Source organism: Macaca nemestrina, chromosome 19, assembly GCF_043159975.1.
Source record: "Macaca nemestrina isolate mMacNem1 chromosome 19, mMacNem.hap1, whole genome shotgun sequence".
Taxonomy (NCBI): domain Eukaryota; kingdom Metazoa; phylum Chordata; class Mammalia; order Primates; family Cercopithecidae; genus Macaca; species Macaca nemestrina.
The window spans coordinates 37,130,898-37,149,937 of NC_092143.1; the positions used below are offsets into that span (position 1 = coordinate 37,130,898).

Genomic DNA, 19,040 nt, shown 5'->3' on the forward strand with positions numbered 1-19,040 from the left:
AGAGTCTCACTCTGTTGCCCAGGCTGAAGTGCAGTGGCACAATCTCGGCTCACTGTAGCCTCCACCTCCCAGGTTCAAGCAATTCTCATGCCTCAGCCTCCCGAGTAGCTGGGATTACAGGCGTGCATCATCTTGCCCAGCTAATGTTTGTATTTTTAGTAGAGACAGGGTTTCACCATGTTGGTCAGGCTGGTCTCGAACTCCTGACCTCAGGTGATCTGCCCACCTTGGCCTCCCAAAGTGCTAGGATTACAGGCATGAGCCACAGCGCCCGGCCCATATTTTCTTTAGGTAATGATAAATCATATTTGAAGAATGCCTAAAAGGATCCAATAATGCCTCAAATACACAAACCTACTAGAACAGATTTTATTCAAAATTACAATGACAAAATAATATACGGAGGTAAAAATCTTTATTAAATGACCACATCGTAATCTGATAAAATATTTCCTGATATAAGAGAATGAATTATGAACTGGTTTATAATATATATTTTAAAACCCAAGGTAAAACAAAACTAATAAACTCTGCATACATTATCATTTACATTTTATGATTATTTTCTATTTGGACATCCTCTTCCGTATACCCATTGCCCTGCGCTTTTCACTGATTTTCTCAACTACACTCCTCCTCCTGGACTGTGAACATTTGCTAAAAATCTCTTTAAAAAACACCACCACCACCACAGACTTCCCACTGCTGCCATGCTCTCAGATTGTCTAGCTCTCCCAGAAAAGGACAATAAGCTAAATAAGCTAAATTCACAATAAGGTGGATCTAAGGGATAACAGGTCTTTTCGAATCTGATTCCTCCCTTCTCCTCCACCCTCACCTCTCACCACTGGGCCTCTCCTTTCCAGCCACAGTGAACTGCTTTCTCACACTTCACAATCATGCCTAGCATGATTGGCTCCTTCAACCTTCACCATGGAGCAGCCTTCACGCACATACATTCCCTCTTCCTCTTCATGCTTTGGCTAACTCTTCATCTTCATTCAGAGCGATTCCAGGAAAACTTATTGACACCCTCCACCTCCCACCCCATAGCTGGGTGTGGTGTCTCATTTAGGTATGTATGTACAGATATATCCTTTGTATGTGTGTATATACATATATATCACTGATTATAATGTATACTTATCATAGCACTATTACAATGTATCACTGTTTTTACTGTGTCTTTCAATAGGCTCTAAGCTATTTCAGGGCAAAGATCATTTAACAGTCAATTTTATATCCCTAACATCTAACATAATGCTTCACTTATAGTCATAGATTGTAAATGGTAAATGAATAGCTAGATAAACAAATAGTCAAGGGCAGGGAGAGGTTGTCCTGTTCCTAAAGTACATTATGGAGGCAGCCACCTCCCGCTGCAAAAAGTGAGCCATTCCTGATTTTCACTACATTCTGTACTTGTAGTCAAGAGAAGTAACCGTTCAGATAGAGATAGGCGGGTCAATGGATGGATGGATGGATGGATGGATAGATAGATAGATAGATAGATAGATAGATAGATAGATAGATAGACAGACACAGATTCTTTGTAGCCTAGGAACAAACGGCCTAAAATATATTTTTAAATATCCCACCGAATCTCAAGGCAATGACTGAAAGGGGTTGGATCAAAGGCATTAAAACCCAGCTACATCTACTTTAAAATTTTATATAGGGTAGCCCAAAACTGATGGTGGTACCCAGTGTACTGCAAGGGTACCAAATACCTGTTGAAATAAATTGCAAACAAGTCCGGGTGCAGTGGTTCATGCCCGTAATCCCAGCACTTTGGGAAGCCAGGGTGGGTGGATCACTTGAGGTCAGGAGTTCGTGACCAGCCTGGCCAACATAGTGAAATCCCAACTCTACTAAAAATATAAAAATTAGCTGGGCATGGTGGCGTGTGCCTGTAATCCCAGCTACTTGGGAGGCTGAGGCATGAAAATCACTTGAATCTGGGAGGTGGAGGTTGCAGTGAGCTGAGTTCATGCCACAGCACTCCAGCCTGGGCAACAGGGTGAAGCTCTGTCTCAAAAAAATAAATAAATAAATAAAATAAATTTCAAACAAAAACCAAGTGCAGATTAGGTCTAAACCAATTATTTTTTACTTAAGACAGTAACCCCCAACTTGAAAACTACCAGCTTCCGAATCATAATAAGGTATCCTTGAATTCACATTTACAGGCAGCATTGCCAATAGACAAAATAAATGCTTCTCAAACACAAGGATGACTATTTGTCAAGTATAGACGACGGTGTGATTAATAAAATCCAAATACATTTAAAGATGGTATTGAATTTATAATCAGTTTATCATTAAATATTTTCTCAGCTAATATAAAATAAGTATTAATGAGTCCTTGAAAATGTTGGCATTATTTAAAGCATCTCATGCCAAGAAAAGGATTGAGAATTGCTAGTGTAGGGTTCTTTATAAACTCTGCAGAGGAGGCTGGAGTTTCCGGGTTCCAGTGCCTTAATATGTATATATGTAAGCTAACCTCTTTACTTCATTTCACAAAGATTATTAACAAAAATAGTTGCAATGTATTAAGTTTTACTGATGAACATAACGAGAATGGACTTACATTTGGAGTAATAAATTTAAAGTAATAAAAGGAAAGTAAACAACTATATACACACATGCTAAAACCCATATAAAAATCTATTAATTTAATTTATTGGGTCTCCTCCATAGATATGCTCATCTACAGAGTGTACTGAAACTTTCTCTTAGCACAAAGTTAACTAAGTCCCTCAGGCTGCTTCGAACTTGCTTTCTTTCCCACTTCCACGTTGTAAAGAGCTCCAAGTTCACTAACCAAGTGGTCCTTCTTTAACAGCAATAACAAGAAAAGGGGAGGAAGAATAGATAGGAACTCAACAGCAACTCTAAGGCGGGTGGATTACCTGGTCTTCCTTAAACTGGGGGCTCTTGTTAAACTCACTTTGCTTCCTGAAGAAAAGCTGGGCCAAGATGTGCTCTGCTGTAGCCTGGATATAATCGTCCATGTCAAGGGTTTGAAGCTGATAGTGTAAACCAAAAGAAGGTATGTCAGCATCTAAAAGAAGATATGTCAGCATCTAACTACTCAGATCCCTGCAGAGATCTTACAGCTGTCAAGGCATTTCCCTGCAAGCAGAGGGAGCCAGTTCCGGCCTCGGCCAGCCCAGACTGGGGCTCCCACAGTGTTTGGCTACCTGCACAGCTATTGAGAGGTGACAACATGCTAGCGGCCCTCACTCTCGGAGCCTCCTCGGCCTCCGCGTCCACTCTGGCAGCGCTTGAGGAGCCCTTCAGCCCGCCACAGCACTGTGGGAGCCCCAGTCTGGGCTGGCCGAGGCCGGAACTGGCTCCCTCTGCTTGCGGGGAAATGTGGAGGAAGAGGCGTGGGCAGGAACCGGGGCTGCGCACCGCGCTGGAGGCCAGCGCGAGTTCCGGGAGGGCGTGGGCTCGGTGGGCCGGGCTATCGGAGCGCCCGGCTGACGGTGCCAGCCCGGGCAGTGAGGGGCTTAGCACCCAGGCCAGCAGCTCCAGAGGGTGCGCAGGGTCCTCCAGCAGTGCCGGCCCGCCAGCGCTACGCTCGAATTCCCGCCAGGCCTTAGCTGCCTCCCCGCAGGGCAGGGCTCCAGACCTGCAGCCCGCCCTGCCCGAGCCTCCCCCAACACCCGCCGTGGGCTCCTGCGCCTCCCGAACCTCTCCGACAAGCGCCGCCCCCTGCGCCGCGGTTCCCGGTCCCACCAACCGCCCAAGGGCTGAGGAGTGCAGGCTCGCATGGGACTGGCGAGCAGCTCCGCCTGCAGCCCCGGCGGGGGACCCACTGGTTGAAGCCAACTGGACTCCTGAGTCTAGTGAGGACTTGGAAAACCTTTATATCAAGCAACGGGATTGTAAATACACCAATCAGTACTCTGTGTCTAGCTCAGGGTTTGTAAATTCACCAATCAGTACTCTGTATCTAGCTAATGTAGTGGGGACTTGGAGAACTTACCAGTCTAGCACTCAGGGTCTAGCTCAGGGATTGTAAATGCACCAATCAACACTCTGTCAAAATGGACCAATCAGCTCTCTGTAAAACAGACCAATCAGTGCTCTGTAAAATGGACCAATCAGCAGGATGTGGGTGGGGTCAGATAAGGAAATAAAAGCAGGTTGGCGGTGTCAGCAGCAGCAAGCTGCTCCTGAGCCGTTGCGTGGTGTGTAAGCTTTGGTCTGTCCCACTTTACAATAAGTCTTGTTGCTGGTTACTCTTTGGTTGCACACCCACTCATCGTGAAAGTCTGCAGCTTTACTCCTGAAGCCAGCGAGACCACGAACTCACCAGAAGGAAAAAACTGTGGACGTGTCTGAACATGTGAAGGAGCAAACTCCGGACACACCAAATTTAAGAACTGTAACACTCACCGCCAGGGTCCGTGGCTTCATTCTTGAAGTCAGCCAGACCAAGAACCCACCAAATCTGAACATACTATGACCTCCTGGAAACGGTTATCTTGTGTACCAGTTTCGCGTTGCCATGGGGAGCTCACCTTTTCAACTCTGGGTGGTAGGGAGAGTCTGATAACTAGAGGGCCTGAAGCATCTGAAATTTTCTTTAGAAGGGATGGATGGAGCAGGACCTAGAGACAAAAGGACTTCTCAGAATTCCATGCCTAGAGGCTGCCAAATAGTTGGTTCTGGTGCTCTGCAGTCAGAGACTGATGGTCTCTCTCCGCTGGGGCCAGTAATCACCCTCTGCTGGGCCGGGATGTTCAGTGGGCTGGGTCTGATTCTCTGTGTCTGTCTTTGCGTATACGGCTGTTGCTGTCCTTATTCTTCCCACTCTTGACATTCTCTTTCTCAGTCTGCTTCTCAGTTTCTGTGTGTGTGTGTGTGTGTGTGTGTGTGTGTGTGGCGCGCGCCTACCTCTCTCAATGAGTGTTTCTCTGTTTATTATGTTTGCACACCTCTGCACATCTGCCTCTGAATCTGTCTTGTCTGCATGTGTGTGTGTTTGTCTTTATGTATGTTCTTGTGTCTGCCTGCCTTCGTGTATAGGTCTGTCTGTATATTGGCAGGCGTGTTTCTTTCCTTCTGTCTCTCTGTGGGTCTGTGTCCCTCTTTGTGTGTATGTCTGTGTCTCCTACTTGTGTATGGTTGTGTTGTTCTTTTCTTTGCGTCACTCCCTTTTCATGTCCGTTTTTCTGTGTCTTTCTCTTTACTGGGGCTGTGTGTCTGTGTGTATGTGTGTCTCTTCCTCCCTGGGCATCTCTCTGTGTATCTATCACTGTGTGTGTCTGTCCCTCTGTATGTGTGTGACTCTCCCTGTGTTTCTCTCTGGGTATATGTTCCTTCTGTCTCTCTGCCTGTCTATCCTCCCTCCCTCCCTCCTTTTTCTTTCACACTCCTGATGCAGAACACATCCCCGGTCACCCCATCAGAAGCACCTCCCATCACTTCCTCTGATGGGGGTTGGCGGATTATCCTCCATCAAGGTGCAAATCAGACATTCCTGAGGGTGGGTGAGAAGTGAAAAACTTCCTCCTACCCCCAAATTCTGATTCATTTATTTATTTCCTGTTGTAAATCAATTCTTGTTTTCTTTCATTTAAAACTTCGTACTTCTGTTCTCTTTTTAAAATATTTGTACTCTTCTAATTTGGGATTTGTATTTAATGGTTTTCAATTGTCATTTTTATCTTTTATAATTTTAAGCTTTAATTTGTTGATATTAGCCTTTCATGTCACATTAAATCTTATTTTGCCTCCAAAATAATTTTGATTTTTAACATTTTGCCTTTGTCATATTTTGCACATACATAACATTTTTATTCTAATCATTTTTCTATTCTCTTATTCACTTTTTAAACTTTAGCTTGCTATCTTTGAGTTTTCCCTTATTTTCCTATTTATATTTTATTTGATCTGATTTTGCTTTATGATTTGTTCTTATTATGGCTATTGAGAATGATGGCCAAGAGGGTGGCAGTCACAGTGAGACCCACACCGAAATTCGGGGTCACCAGAATCCTCCTTCCCTGCCATCCCCTGCCAATAACACCTACAGCCAACTTTCTGCTCTTTCTCATATAGCTCTCCATAAACCTCTCGCCAGGTAGGCCTAGGAAGGTTTTGAGACCAAGGTGCTTGAATTTGCCAGTCTCTCTCAAAGAATGGAGGGGGTCATCCTGGGAAATGAGTTTCACCAGGATCAGGTCCACCTTTTTGGACTTAGGCCCTGTTGAGACTGCAGAATTCACCTGTGCTTCTCCCTGGAGGCCTTGTTGGGTCTCCTTGTAGGAAGAACCACGGTGAAGAGAAATGCCTGTCTGTTCCCAGACTCACCCTAGGGGTGCCCAATCAGACTGTTTTACTTTCCACCCAGTCTCAAAAAGCAACCTAGTCCTAAGAATTTTTAAAATCTAAATTCCACAATGTATCCCTCTCTCAAACCCTTCATTTCATCTAATTAAGGAGCCCAGGAGTGAATTTTTTAAAGCAAATAATTATTTAATGCAGTGAACAATTTATCTTAGTCTATGTTTTGTATATACAGGTCATCGTAGATTTCCCAAAATAAAGAATGAAAGGGAAGAAATTCTACCTCGGTACTCCTGAAGTTTCTGTTCGTATAGAAGAAACTCTCTCTCCCTCCCCCTCTCCCCACCCTTTCCCCCTCAAGTATACTTGAAAAGTAAGTTGGGCATGCTCATTTCATCTCCTCTCTCTTTTTGCTTGGGAGCTGGCAAACCTTCCAAGAACATGCACTTTTACTTTATGCCATAAGGTATACAAAGACCTGCCTCAACATGGGGAGGCCTATCCAATTCTGGGGACCACTATTAGGAAACCCACCTGCCCACAATATTAGTATATTCTCTAATATGTGATTTATTACTAATAAAAGTGATTTGGATCTCTATATGTTGACTTTTTAATCTTTATTTCTAGGTTCAAAATTTCAAGCATTGAGAGAGAATGTGATATATTGGATCCCTTTTTAAACAGATGAGAAGACTATTAGATTCTCCTGTTCACATGTTAATTCATCCAGTTTATTTATTCATTTGTTTAATACACATCTACTGAGGGCTCCCTTTGGTCCAGACACATTGCTTACCAGAATATTGTGCAGAACACTGACACTTGGCAATCTCTCTCAAGCTGGCTTATTCTCACCTGGTCTTCAGGGTTGTAGGCAAGAATGAAAAGCAAATCCTAATCACATGTGCTCTTAATGTAATGCTGGGTTCCAATAGTGAAAAATACCACATCTTCAATGTGAATGTTGAATTCTATGGTACCTTGAGTGCCAATAATCCCCACCTAAGGAGGAAAATGCTGTCTATTTAACTTTAAGCAAATAAAATGTACACTTGTTGTCTCGGTGAAATTATTGATCACACCCCTTTGACTCTCCAGAGAGCCTAATTTGGATGATCAATTATATGGATACTATCAGAAAATCTAATTCATTATTCAATCAAATATTCATTAAGAATAAGTGTTAATAGGGAAGAACAGATGAATAAAAGCACGTGGTTATACAGGAACTCCTTAATAAGGGTAAGAGTGGAAGGTAGAGGCCATCCTTCACTCCTTCACATAAAATCTCCTAGCCCCACAAAAATCAAAAGAAGATAAAGTAAATGTTCCCTAAAATGTATTAGTGAGTTCAATACACAGAGCATTATGAAAAAGGGTATCAATCACCATGTTCTAATTAAGGGTTACAAATGATGTTCCCTAACACAACAGGCAGAAGATTTACATTTCAGTGTTTTACCACCCCCGTGCCTTCCTTTGCACTTGCTTAGCAAAAATAATCCTTCTAGGATAGCAACTTCCTAACAATCTTCCTTAAAAGGGGTTAAAAAGTAAATTGTACACAAATGCCCACACACAAACACAACAAAATGAAGTCTAATCCTTGAAATATAATTAGTGAAAAATCACAATGCCCTTTTCCAATTTATTAAAGCCTTCACTTCTAAAAACATAAAACAAGACTTTTGCTATGATGACATAATGAGTAAATTCCAGTCTGGTTTTAGTTCTTTCTTTTAAGATGGAGAAAGGTACAGACTTCTTAGAGAAGCCCATTCCATCTGTGTATACTATTGTTGATTTCCTCAGGGAAATCCATGAAACTCTGGAAGAACCACAGCCAAATCATTACAGAAACATGCTACACAGCTTGGCTTTTCTTATGGTACCCATATAGTTGATCATCCAAACCAGGTTTTCTGGAGAGTTAAAGATGGTGATCAATAATTTCACCAAGACAAGTATACATCAGGGATGCCCTAGACAAACTGGAGTATGGCCACCCTACTGATGCTCCATGTCTCCCCAGCTACCCACACTCACATTGCACTGAGAGGCAATCTGTTATTTCACACTCTCCCAAGGGCAGCACCTTCCACTGAGGATGCAAAACTGAAAAACCTCAGCAAGCGTTCCAGGCCTTCCATCATCATGATAACATCTTTACCACTTCTGAAATATTCTTAGCCTCTTTTCATGCACATCTTGAATCGTTCTGTCTCATTAAACTCAGAAACTACCTTGCAGGATCTTCATGGTTTCCTCTGTAGCAACTGTGCCCACAAAGCCATTAGGACTGAGTCATTCTATGTTATTAACAACTGAAGCAAAACTAAAAATACCTCCCATTTGCTTCTTTCTGCATTAAAAAGCAAATTCCCCCCCCCGCAAAAAAATGTTTAGAGATAAATTACCTTTCCACATCCACTTAACACATAGTGCATTTTGTTTGCATTAAAATGAAAATGTGGCTGTCATAATCCATTATAATTCTGTTACAAATTCTGAGTGTACCCAAGGTGAGAGTATTTTGATGCTTACAAAAAAAAAAAAAGGAGGGCCGGGCGCGGTGGCTCAAGCCTGTAATCCCAGCACTTTGGGAGGCCGAGACAGGCGGATCACGAGGTCAGGAGATCGAGACCATCCTGGCTAACCCAGTGAAACCCCGTCTCTACTAAAAAATACAAAAAAAAAAAATAGCCGGGCGAGGCGGCGGGCACCTATAGTCCCAGCTACTCGGGAGGCTGAGGCAGGAGAATGGCATAAACCCAGGAGGCGGAGCTTGCAGTGAGCTGAAATCCGGCCACTGCACTCCAGCCCGGGCGGCAGAGCGAGACTCCGCCTCAAAAAAAAAAAACAAAAAACAAAACAAAAAAAAAAACAAAGAAAAAGGAAAAAGAAACCCCATTAGCCAACATCCTACTTAGCAACTTAGCAATTCATAAAATCATAATAATAATTAATATTTATGCAGCCCTCACCAAGAACATGCAATTTTCTGTGTCTTTTACATTTATTATGTCACTTCTTCCTCACAACAACCTTATAAGTTCAGTGGCATTATTCTCCCCATCTTACAGATGATGGAATTAAAATCTAAGTTGGTTGAGGAATTTACATAGGTCCTCACAGCTAAGAAATGGCAGAACTAGGATTTGAACCCAGGGAATCTGACACCACAATGATACAATATAACCAGTTGAGCATTTAAAAACAAATGAAAAGAGAACTCTCACAGGCATCCAGTCTTTTCATTAATATAATTATCTATAACCAGAGAAGTTTAGTTCCTAAATCCACATTGAAGCCTCAGTCAACCACTGAAAACATGATTGCATTATCTGCAGCAAATTTCTTCCCATAGAAAGAATGGGTGAGTTTATGACTCTTCAGAGATACAAATTATAGCAAATTTTCTGTTAATTATATCATAATCTTTCTGCCAATACATTATAATTTCCTGTGGAAGACCTTGATTAAGGAAAATAAAAAACAACTCAACTTCAACAAGATTTTGTCATTAGGAAGAATATAAGATGTGCTTTTGAGTCCATTATCCAACTTCTATTATATATACCTACTAGTCAATTTTCCCTGGACTTAGCTGACTGCTGCCCTAGAAACACAAATACTCATGCTCTCTTTGTGTCATACCTTCAGGGTGATATGTCTTTTGAGATATGGTACATAATACATACCTTCAGGGTGATATGTGTTTTCAGATATGGTACCTACCTTAACTTGCCTGGAAGCAATGTCTCAGTTGCAGAAAAAAATACATCATCAACATTCAAAGTCTGAAGTTCATCATGTGTGGAAAAGAAGAGCAAGGAAAAACAGTCTTCATTCACCACATTCTTTATCCAGTATAGTATATTTTTAGGGAAGAAGATTACTTGGCCAGCTATAACATTGTATGTGTAACTACTTTACCATCATCATCAACTACCCCAATCTATGCTGTTCCCTGAAATATAAGCAGAAAAACAAAACCAACATCACTTTGGAGCAATGTTTCTCAACATCTTTCCATTACTTTCCAAGTTATGCTTTAGACTTTTTTTCTATTACCACCCTTTGCAATTTTAATACCATACATATACTGTAGATCAGTATACTGTATAAATCTATTGTTTATATACTGTATGCATATCTATTCTTTATACATAAAAAGGGTAAGACTTTTGTCTCCCTCAAAAGTTGTTACCCCATTGGGGGCAATATCACCTCCTAATAAGACTGCATGTTTTACACTTTGGTAGGCCGAGGTGGGTGGATCACTAAGGTCAGGAGTTCAAGATCAGCCTGGCCAACATGGTGAAACCCTGTCTCTATTACAAATGCAAAATTAGCCAGGAGTGGTGGCGCATGCCTGTAATTCCAGCTACTTGGGAGGCTGAGGCAGGAGAATCACTTGAACCCGGGAGGCAGAAGTTGCAGTGAGTGGAGACTGTGCCATTCCACTCCAAACTGGGCAACAAGAGCGAAACTCCATCTCAGAAAAAAAAAAAACAAAAACAAAGACTGCATATTTTAAAGTTTAAAAAGACTGAAGTCACTTGGGTAGGATGTGTGCATGTTCTTAGTTCATTGTACAAGTAGGAATGTATGTGTTTGTGTGTATGTAAGCATACAGATATGTGTGTGCTTTCCAGATAAGAAAAAGTCTACATACAATTTTAACAATGACAGCTAACATGTAGTGCCTTTAATATATGTCAGGTATTCATGTGATCACTTTACTTGATTCAGCCTGATTATTCCTTACATCAATCCTATGAAGCATGGTAATATTATTATCCCTGTTTTACAAAAGAGAAAACTTTGGAGAGAACATATTTTCCAAGATTACTCAGCTAGTCAATGGAAAAGCTGAGATTTGGACCCAAGCAGTCTGGCTACAAAGTCTATACTTTTTATTCATACTAAACCATATTTTGATTCTGCTTCTATAAAATTATATACTTTCTCATTCTCTAATCTGTTCCTCAGTATTACCCTGTGAGGTAGGCAGAGAAGAAGATACCATTATTTCTGTTTTATCAGAGACTCATGGTCACAAAATGGAGCAGCCACAGGGGCGGACAAAAAAGAAGTCTTCGTTCTGTCTACACAGACATGTATAACTCGAATCCAGATTGGTATTAAAGATGCAGGGGAAAGGTGGCCGTCTAAAGAGCTCTCTCTTCATCCACAAGCAAGGAGCAGCAGCAATGTGTACCTATTCATATCAGGGCACCAATTACTCCAGATACAGAGCAGAGATTACACAGGAGTCAGTAGGATCTTCGCGTTGAAGCCAGGCACACCAGCCAGCTTGCCTACCCTACTCTCAGGGTCCCTTCCAAAGCTTCCATGAAGACACTCAGAAGCAGAAGCAATCTCCCTGGACGATAGGAGTAGAGGGACTTCTTCACATACTGTTGCTTGGTTTCTTACCCTGATTGTAAGAAACAGTAATCTCACAATTTTCTGGGCATCCAGAGAATATTCAACTCCATATAGCTCATATTATGAACTCTCAGGACTGCCTGAACAACCTCCTCAGGCTGAGCTGGGTCCCGGGGCCTATTTTCTACTACAGAAGGCTCCAGACCCATTTCCCTAGCTTGGAGTTTCTTTTCAGGGGTCCCCCCCTCCCCCGAGGAAAGTCCACTGAGCTGCCTTTTCTTCTACTGTTCTGCTACTGCTCAGTCAAGGCCATGAAAATGAATCTTTTAGAGATTATCCTCTTTTACATATTTTATCTAGGTGGAAAAAGACAAGAAGTCAGAAAACATAAGCTTTATCCCAGTGAATCCAATGACGACAGTTTATCTTTAGAAAACCCAACTAATCTCTCTGGCCTCCTGTTCTCTTATAAGAAAAAAAGAATAGTTTGGTCGGTCTTATATAAAGGAAACTCTAATCTCTCTCTCTCTGTTGTAAATTCTAAAATTGAATGCATTGTCCAAGAATAAGAAAGAAGGCTTTCTTAACCACAACAAAAACATCATGTAAAATCGGCTACATGTCTTTAACTAGATTGCCAAGGAAAGACCAAACTCTGAAAGTTCTGTGAGGGCTTAGTCACTACTGCTTCCCCAGTGTCTGGAATGCAAAAGGAAACCAATAAATACTTTTGGGAATTAATGAATTATTTGAAATTCAAGTAAGGACACTCATTTTACCTCCAGCTATCTCTATTTCACTAGACTTCAAGAACATTCTGAAAAGTCTGAACCACAAAAGGGCATCCAATTGGCCTGATCTTAGACTCCAGACTGAACACAGCAAACTACTTCGTTATTCCGATTGCTGTTATTTTCCTTAGAGAAAAGCTGTTGTTTCTTTGATCATTAAATCAGAGCTACCGGTTTTAGCTTTGGCTCAGAGGACCAAACAGTGATCTTATTTTAACAATAGTGTGTGAAAAATGATTTCATACTGAAGAAAAGAGTTCAAAGTGATGCCGAAAATAATTTAAACAAACAGACTAATGCTTAAAGGCATAAATGTTTGTCTATCTCTTAGTTAAGCAGATTTAGTAACAACTAAAATAATATTCTCAGGACAAACAACTTAGATGCTTAAGAGGAGAGTGTGGGCAAACTAGTTATACCTGAGCAAGACAGTCATGTTCATTGGCGTTGAAGTGCCAATGAAGGGCCTGGAGGCCATTGCTTTTTATCCTAAGGGTCCCCAGAGTCATTTGTGATCTCTGACTGTTGAAGCTGGTGCCAAAGGCCTCTTCTTCATTGCTGAGATAGTCTTTGACATTGTTCCTGTACCGGGCCCACTGGATTGTACCACCAAGGAACTCAAACACCTGGAAAATCATAAACAATCCACCATAAGCATGGAGGCCACCTCCTAAGAGCATGGGGCCATCATGGCCTATAGAATAAGAAGGAGGCAAAAGGGAAAAGGCAATGGTGGTGAGGTGAGTTTTGGAGTCCCAGAAAGGAAGAGGAGGAATGGGTCTGTAAGAGTCCAGGAATGGCAATAGTAACACATGCAGTGCTCTCAGTCTAGACCCTGTTAGACATTTAAAAAGACACCCAGGGTGGCAAGAGAATAGGGGAATTTCCATTTGTCCACGTGCAATTCTCTACACTAGTCAGACATGGAGCTATCTACTGAAGAACATTTCTGTCTGAGGTCAACACCAACACAACTGTCCCCTCTTCTCTATCTCTCATCATCTTTCATCCTGGCTCACAGTTCATTCCTTCCAATAGAGAAGAAAGCTTAGTAAACATGCAATGGGAAGGTGATTTTAAAGTTTCCATTAAGAATAATTATTTTTCCGGGCCGGGCGCGGTGGCTCAAGCCTGTAATCCCAGCACTTTGGGAGGCCGAGACGGGCGGATCACGAGGTCAGAAGATCGAGACCATCCTGGTTAACACGGTGAAACCTCGTCTCTACTAAAAAAAATACAAAAAAAAAAAAACTAGCCGGGCGAGGTGGCGGGCGCCTGTAGTCCCAGCTACTCCGGAGGCTGAGGCAGGAGAATGGCGTAAACCCGGGAGGCGGAGCTTGCAGTGAGCTGAGATCCGGCCACTGCACTCCAGCCTGGGTGACAGAGCGAGACTCCGTCTCAAAAAAAAAAAAAAAAAAAAGAATAATTATTTTTCCTAATGTGTGTGATTCATACTTTGGATTTAGGTAAGTTATTAAGAAACTGAAATTCTGGATCAATAGCTTTTGATACTATGGGAATCATTGTTTGCAGAGGCCAGGCTTCATGTTTGAAATGAATGTCTGTAAGAGTTGCTAATATACACCAAGGAGAGAATCAGCACTCCTACTGCTGTGGTAATCATGGAGGCCAAGAGACACATCAGGAAAATGCTTACCCGTGACCACAGCCTCTTCTTTTCCTAGGGAAAATTAGCCATTATTCTCTACTTAAGACACATTAGAAATATTGCCTCCTTTCTCAGTTCTTAAATTTTTCTTTATACTAACTTCAACTAAAATTCACTGACAACCATGATGAAAGGAGCTATTTTTAAAGTATACTTAAAATGTATGTTTTAATTATTTCATGTTAAATCAGGACATGATCAGAGCAGGGGGTACTACATTTCTTAAGATGATAGCTGGCTTTCCTGAGCTCTGTGTTAAGGGTCTTAAGGGGAACTAGTCTCAAGATATAAACACAGAAATTTTGCATTGTAAAGAATACTAAGGATTCCAGCTTAGCTTCTATGTCTCATTTTCTTGATGAGGAAATTGAGGCCCAGGGTGGAGCAATGACTTATGGAAAGCTGCACTATTATCTGTAATTGTAGGTGAAGAAAGAATTTCTCCTGATTCCTCTGTTATGCCACTAAGTCAAAGTACTATCACTGCATATCATTTCAGGATCATTAAATTATCTTTTTTGTTTTAGAAATGGAGTCTCGCTATGTTGCCTAGGCTGGCCTCAAACTCCTGGCTCAAGAGATCCTCCTGCCTCAGCCTCCCAAGTAGCTGGGACTATGTAAGTGCACAACACCCAACCAGATCATTAAAATGTAATACTTATGAACCAGCATTCTCAAAGGAAAGTTTACATTTACACACAACTGTAAGGTCACATTTACATTTTTAAAAGAAAATGATAGCATATAACTTTATATGTCTAAGAGTAATGCTTTGCTAGACATTAGTATTTCTTCCTTGATCACTGGCCTTGATCAGTGTTTCTCAAACTTTTATTTTTTACTACATCTACATCAAGAAATACATTTCCCCTTGTGATCCAGTACACGTAGATATATACATGCACAAACACACACACACGTACATACATACACACTACTGAAACAAAAGTTTCACAAAACAATATTTGTTATTGTATTAATTTTAAAATGACAATTCAAATCCACTATATAGATTTCATGACTAATGGATTACAACTTGGAGTTTGAAAACCTCCTGGATCCCTTTAAATAGAAGAGAGGAAAAATTATTATTCTGCCTCCCCAAACTGATAAATCAAACACTAAAAGAAGGACAATGAAAAACCAGCTGCACAAAAAAATAAATAAATAAGTTTCCCCTTTTAACTTGTCTGAAATTCACCGATCTGCATGATTAAAGACATTGCCCCTAGAAAGTCCCCAGTTAAGAGGCATATATTTTACCTGGTGATAAAAACCATTAAGCCAAAAGCACTCATTAATACTATAAGCAACGATTCAAAGGGAGTTGGGCCATTAAAGAGCTAAATGGGGTGTGAGTTTAGAGTTTATGAGAGAGGGCAAATCGAGAAATGTTCATAGCAGGAGATGCTATCTTTCTGAAGAGGGCCACTTAAGAAGAGTTGATCTAAAGAGGGGTTCTTGCCTGAGCTCTGCATAAGATCTTGGAGGGAACTCTGCATGTGATCTTGGAGATCACAATATATAAATCCCCATGTTACCATTCTAGAGATAGTGTTTATCGTCCCCATAGACAAACTATTCTGCGTTTCATCTTCATGCATTTCCAATACTGAGCTGTCCATTGGCAAAAAGGAACAATCAATTCACTGAAAAAGAAAGGAGGGGAGAGGAAAAGATAGCTCTAGCAAACTGGGAGATCCCAAAGGAGAAGAATGAAGATTCTTAACTAAGGGTGTACTTGTATAGAGCTGAAAGTGAAGGACATGAAATAAGGAAACTGTCTATTCAATCATAATCTTGGGTTAAAAAAAAATCTTTGAAAGAATTGCCAAATGAAAGACCAATAAAACATTTCCTTTGGTCCCCAACTCTTTGCTCACTGATGACACATATAGAGATAGTAACAATAATAACCCACACTTATCTCCTTCTCTCACTATGTGCTAGGTACTGTCCTGAGTGTTTTACAAACATTATGTGATATCATTCTTACAGTGATTATCAGGTGCTATTATTATTCCCATTTTACAGATGAGGAAGCTGAGGTATAGGGAGGTGTGGTAACCGCGCCAAATCACAAGACAGAGCCAGGTTAGTGTTGGAGCAAAGCACCTTTTGTCATAATATTCTTCCATGACATTGGTTCTTTTTGGCATCTGATGGTGGGGGCTTAGCCTAGTAAACTCTTTTTTTACTCGAATCCGTCTTGTTTCTTAATAATGTAATTTTCCTAATAGTTTATGAAATAATCCTGTTACCTAAAAGTTAATCTTTACGTAAAAGTCATTTTGCATCTTTTTTCCTGGTGATGAATGGTGGTTGAGTAATCTAAAAACCCCTACTATAATCCACAAAACAGTCAGCCACCCTTCTTTCCTTCATACCTTTGTACCTTTACTCCTTCAATAAACATGATGGTTGCCTACTATATTCCAGGCTGTATGCCACTCCTCTACATTAAGAGAATTTTGAGTAGCTCATAATTTAGGAGAAGAGGCAGAAAATAAAGCAAATAACTACAATGAAATGTGCTAAGTGTTATGTAGAAATATATACAAAAGTCCTGTGAGGGCCAGGTGCAGTGGCTCACTCCTGTAATCCCAGCACTCTCGGAGGCCAAGGTGGGCAGATCAGGAGGTCAGGAGATCGAGACCATCCTGACTAACATGGTGAAACTCCATCTCTACTAAAAATACAAAAAAATTAGCCGGGCGTGGTGGCGGGAGCCTGTAGTTCCAGCTACTCGGGAGGCTGAGGCAGGAGAATGGCGTGAACCTGGGAGGCGGAGCTTGCAGTGAGCCCAGAGATTGCATCACCGCACTCCAGCCTGGGTGACAGAGCGAGACTCCACCTCAAAAAAAAAGAAAAAGAAAAGAAAAGAAAAGTCCTGTGAGTATACAGAAGACTGATTGTATCTGAGAAAGTAAGAAGACAAGTCTTCACTGAAATCGCAACTGTGAGCTGGGCCTTCAAATCCCAACATGGCCACACTAGGTGGGCACACTTAGTCAATTACATTCTAGTCCAAATTTCTGACTTGTCTGTAAGCAGCTCTATGACAGACCATATGGTAAGAATGTAGACCCTACCTGTGTCGGGCAGCCTAGGTTCCAGAAAGGCTGCAGGTTAATCTCTGATCAAGTGATGGAGAGATGACCTTGGGGCTTTCCTATCATATTTGATCAAATCTAAAATACATATTTTTCCACATTTTAATATCTCTGAAAATGAGATATGTTTTAAAATGAGTGGTCTTTTTGACTCCGTGAAATATAGTGTGACCACTTTTCTTTGGTCTTATCTGACAATAGTACTATATGAATCTTCAAAACAAGTTTTATACAACTTTGCCATTTACTGTTCTTTCTTGGAAACTGGAAAATGCAGGCTTCTGCCATAAGCATTATCTGGGGGCTATGCTTAGCATTCATTTAAATGGCAATACAAACAAATCATTAAGTAAACTACACTAAAACTCACTGAAGCACTGAATCAGAGAAAGCTGCAGCTGGATAAGGTGATTTTGATTTTTTTTTTTTTTTCTTTTGAGATGGAGTTTTGCTCTTGTCGCCCAGGCTGGAGTTCAATGGCACGATCTCAGCTCACTGCAACCTCCGCCTCCCAGGTTCAAGCAATTCTGCCTCAGCCTCCTGAGTAGTTGGGACTACACAGGCGTGCCACCATGCCCAGATAATTTTTGTATTTTTAGTAGAGATGGGGTTTCACCATGTTGGCCAGGATGGTCTTGATCTCTTGACCTTGTGATCCGCCCACCTCAGCTTCCAAAGTGCTGGAATTACAGATGTGAACCACTGCGCCCAGCTGATCTTTGCAGATAAAGAGCCCAAAGAGGCTAAGGATTTTTCCAGAGGTAACAGAGTAAGTCACTGGCAGAGCCAAAACAAAAGCCCAGCTTTCCCACTGTCAGTCAGAGCTTTCCTTACAATTTCTATTTGCTGCAGGAGAACTTCATGCCTTTGATATACATGTAAATGGTTCATGGTGAATTGAAGCCATACAGCTGAAAGCAGGAATATTTTTAAAATCATTTTAATGCACACGAAGGTAATTCTATGGTGTAGTACAGAGGACTCTCACACCCCACCAACAAAGGGGACACCAGTTTTTCATATAAACCTCAGAAATGCAGTGAGTTCTTTAGACCACTCACAAATGCTTGGCAGACTGGGAAGAAAATAGGCAGAACTGTAAACTGAACCAGATTCTACAATAGGAGCCAAATCACCAATCAAGTGCCAGATGTATAGAAAGAATAGAAAACTGGTGACCCTACTGAGACGTCCTTCTAACATATTCAATCACTCACCTAATAAGTACCTTTAAACAAGAGCCATACTACTTATATGTTGTGGCCATGGACAAATGTGGACTAATGGCTCAAAACTGGGAAGAATAATTAACAAATACATGTCCAATACTCCTGCTTTCACTTCAATGTTTAAATTATTGTGCTTCCAATAATAAACACCAAAAATATTTTCTGAGGTTCACTTATAGTTTCAAATGGAATACATGCTCAATTCAAACAAAACTAGGACATACAAATATTTTTACTTAACAGTGCCCAGGCTTATGCTCAAAATATTTAACAACCTATTTAACAACCTTGTTAAATATAAATTTTTAACAAAATATTTACTTAAATATTTAAGAACCTAAATACTTAAGAACAGAAGCAGTTAGCTGGTATGGCCACACTAGTGTGTACTAGATGAATATCCATTCTGCAACCAGGGCACAAGTGCATAGTGAAGTGGTGAAGAGTCCAAACTCTGGAGCTGAGCCACCATGGTTCAATTCCTAACCCCACCATTTATTTACTGTGTGGCCTGGGGCAAGTTATTTAGCCTCTC

At 41.1% G+C, this 19,040-nt stretch overlaps 1 pseudogene; it reads right to left on the bottom strand.

The window, feature by feature from the left end:
- The window catches only part of LOC139360009 (uncharacterized), a 38,550-nt pseudogene that overhangs the window by 13,023 nt on the left and 6,487 nt on the right, over nt 1–19,040 (bottom strand).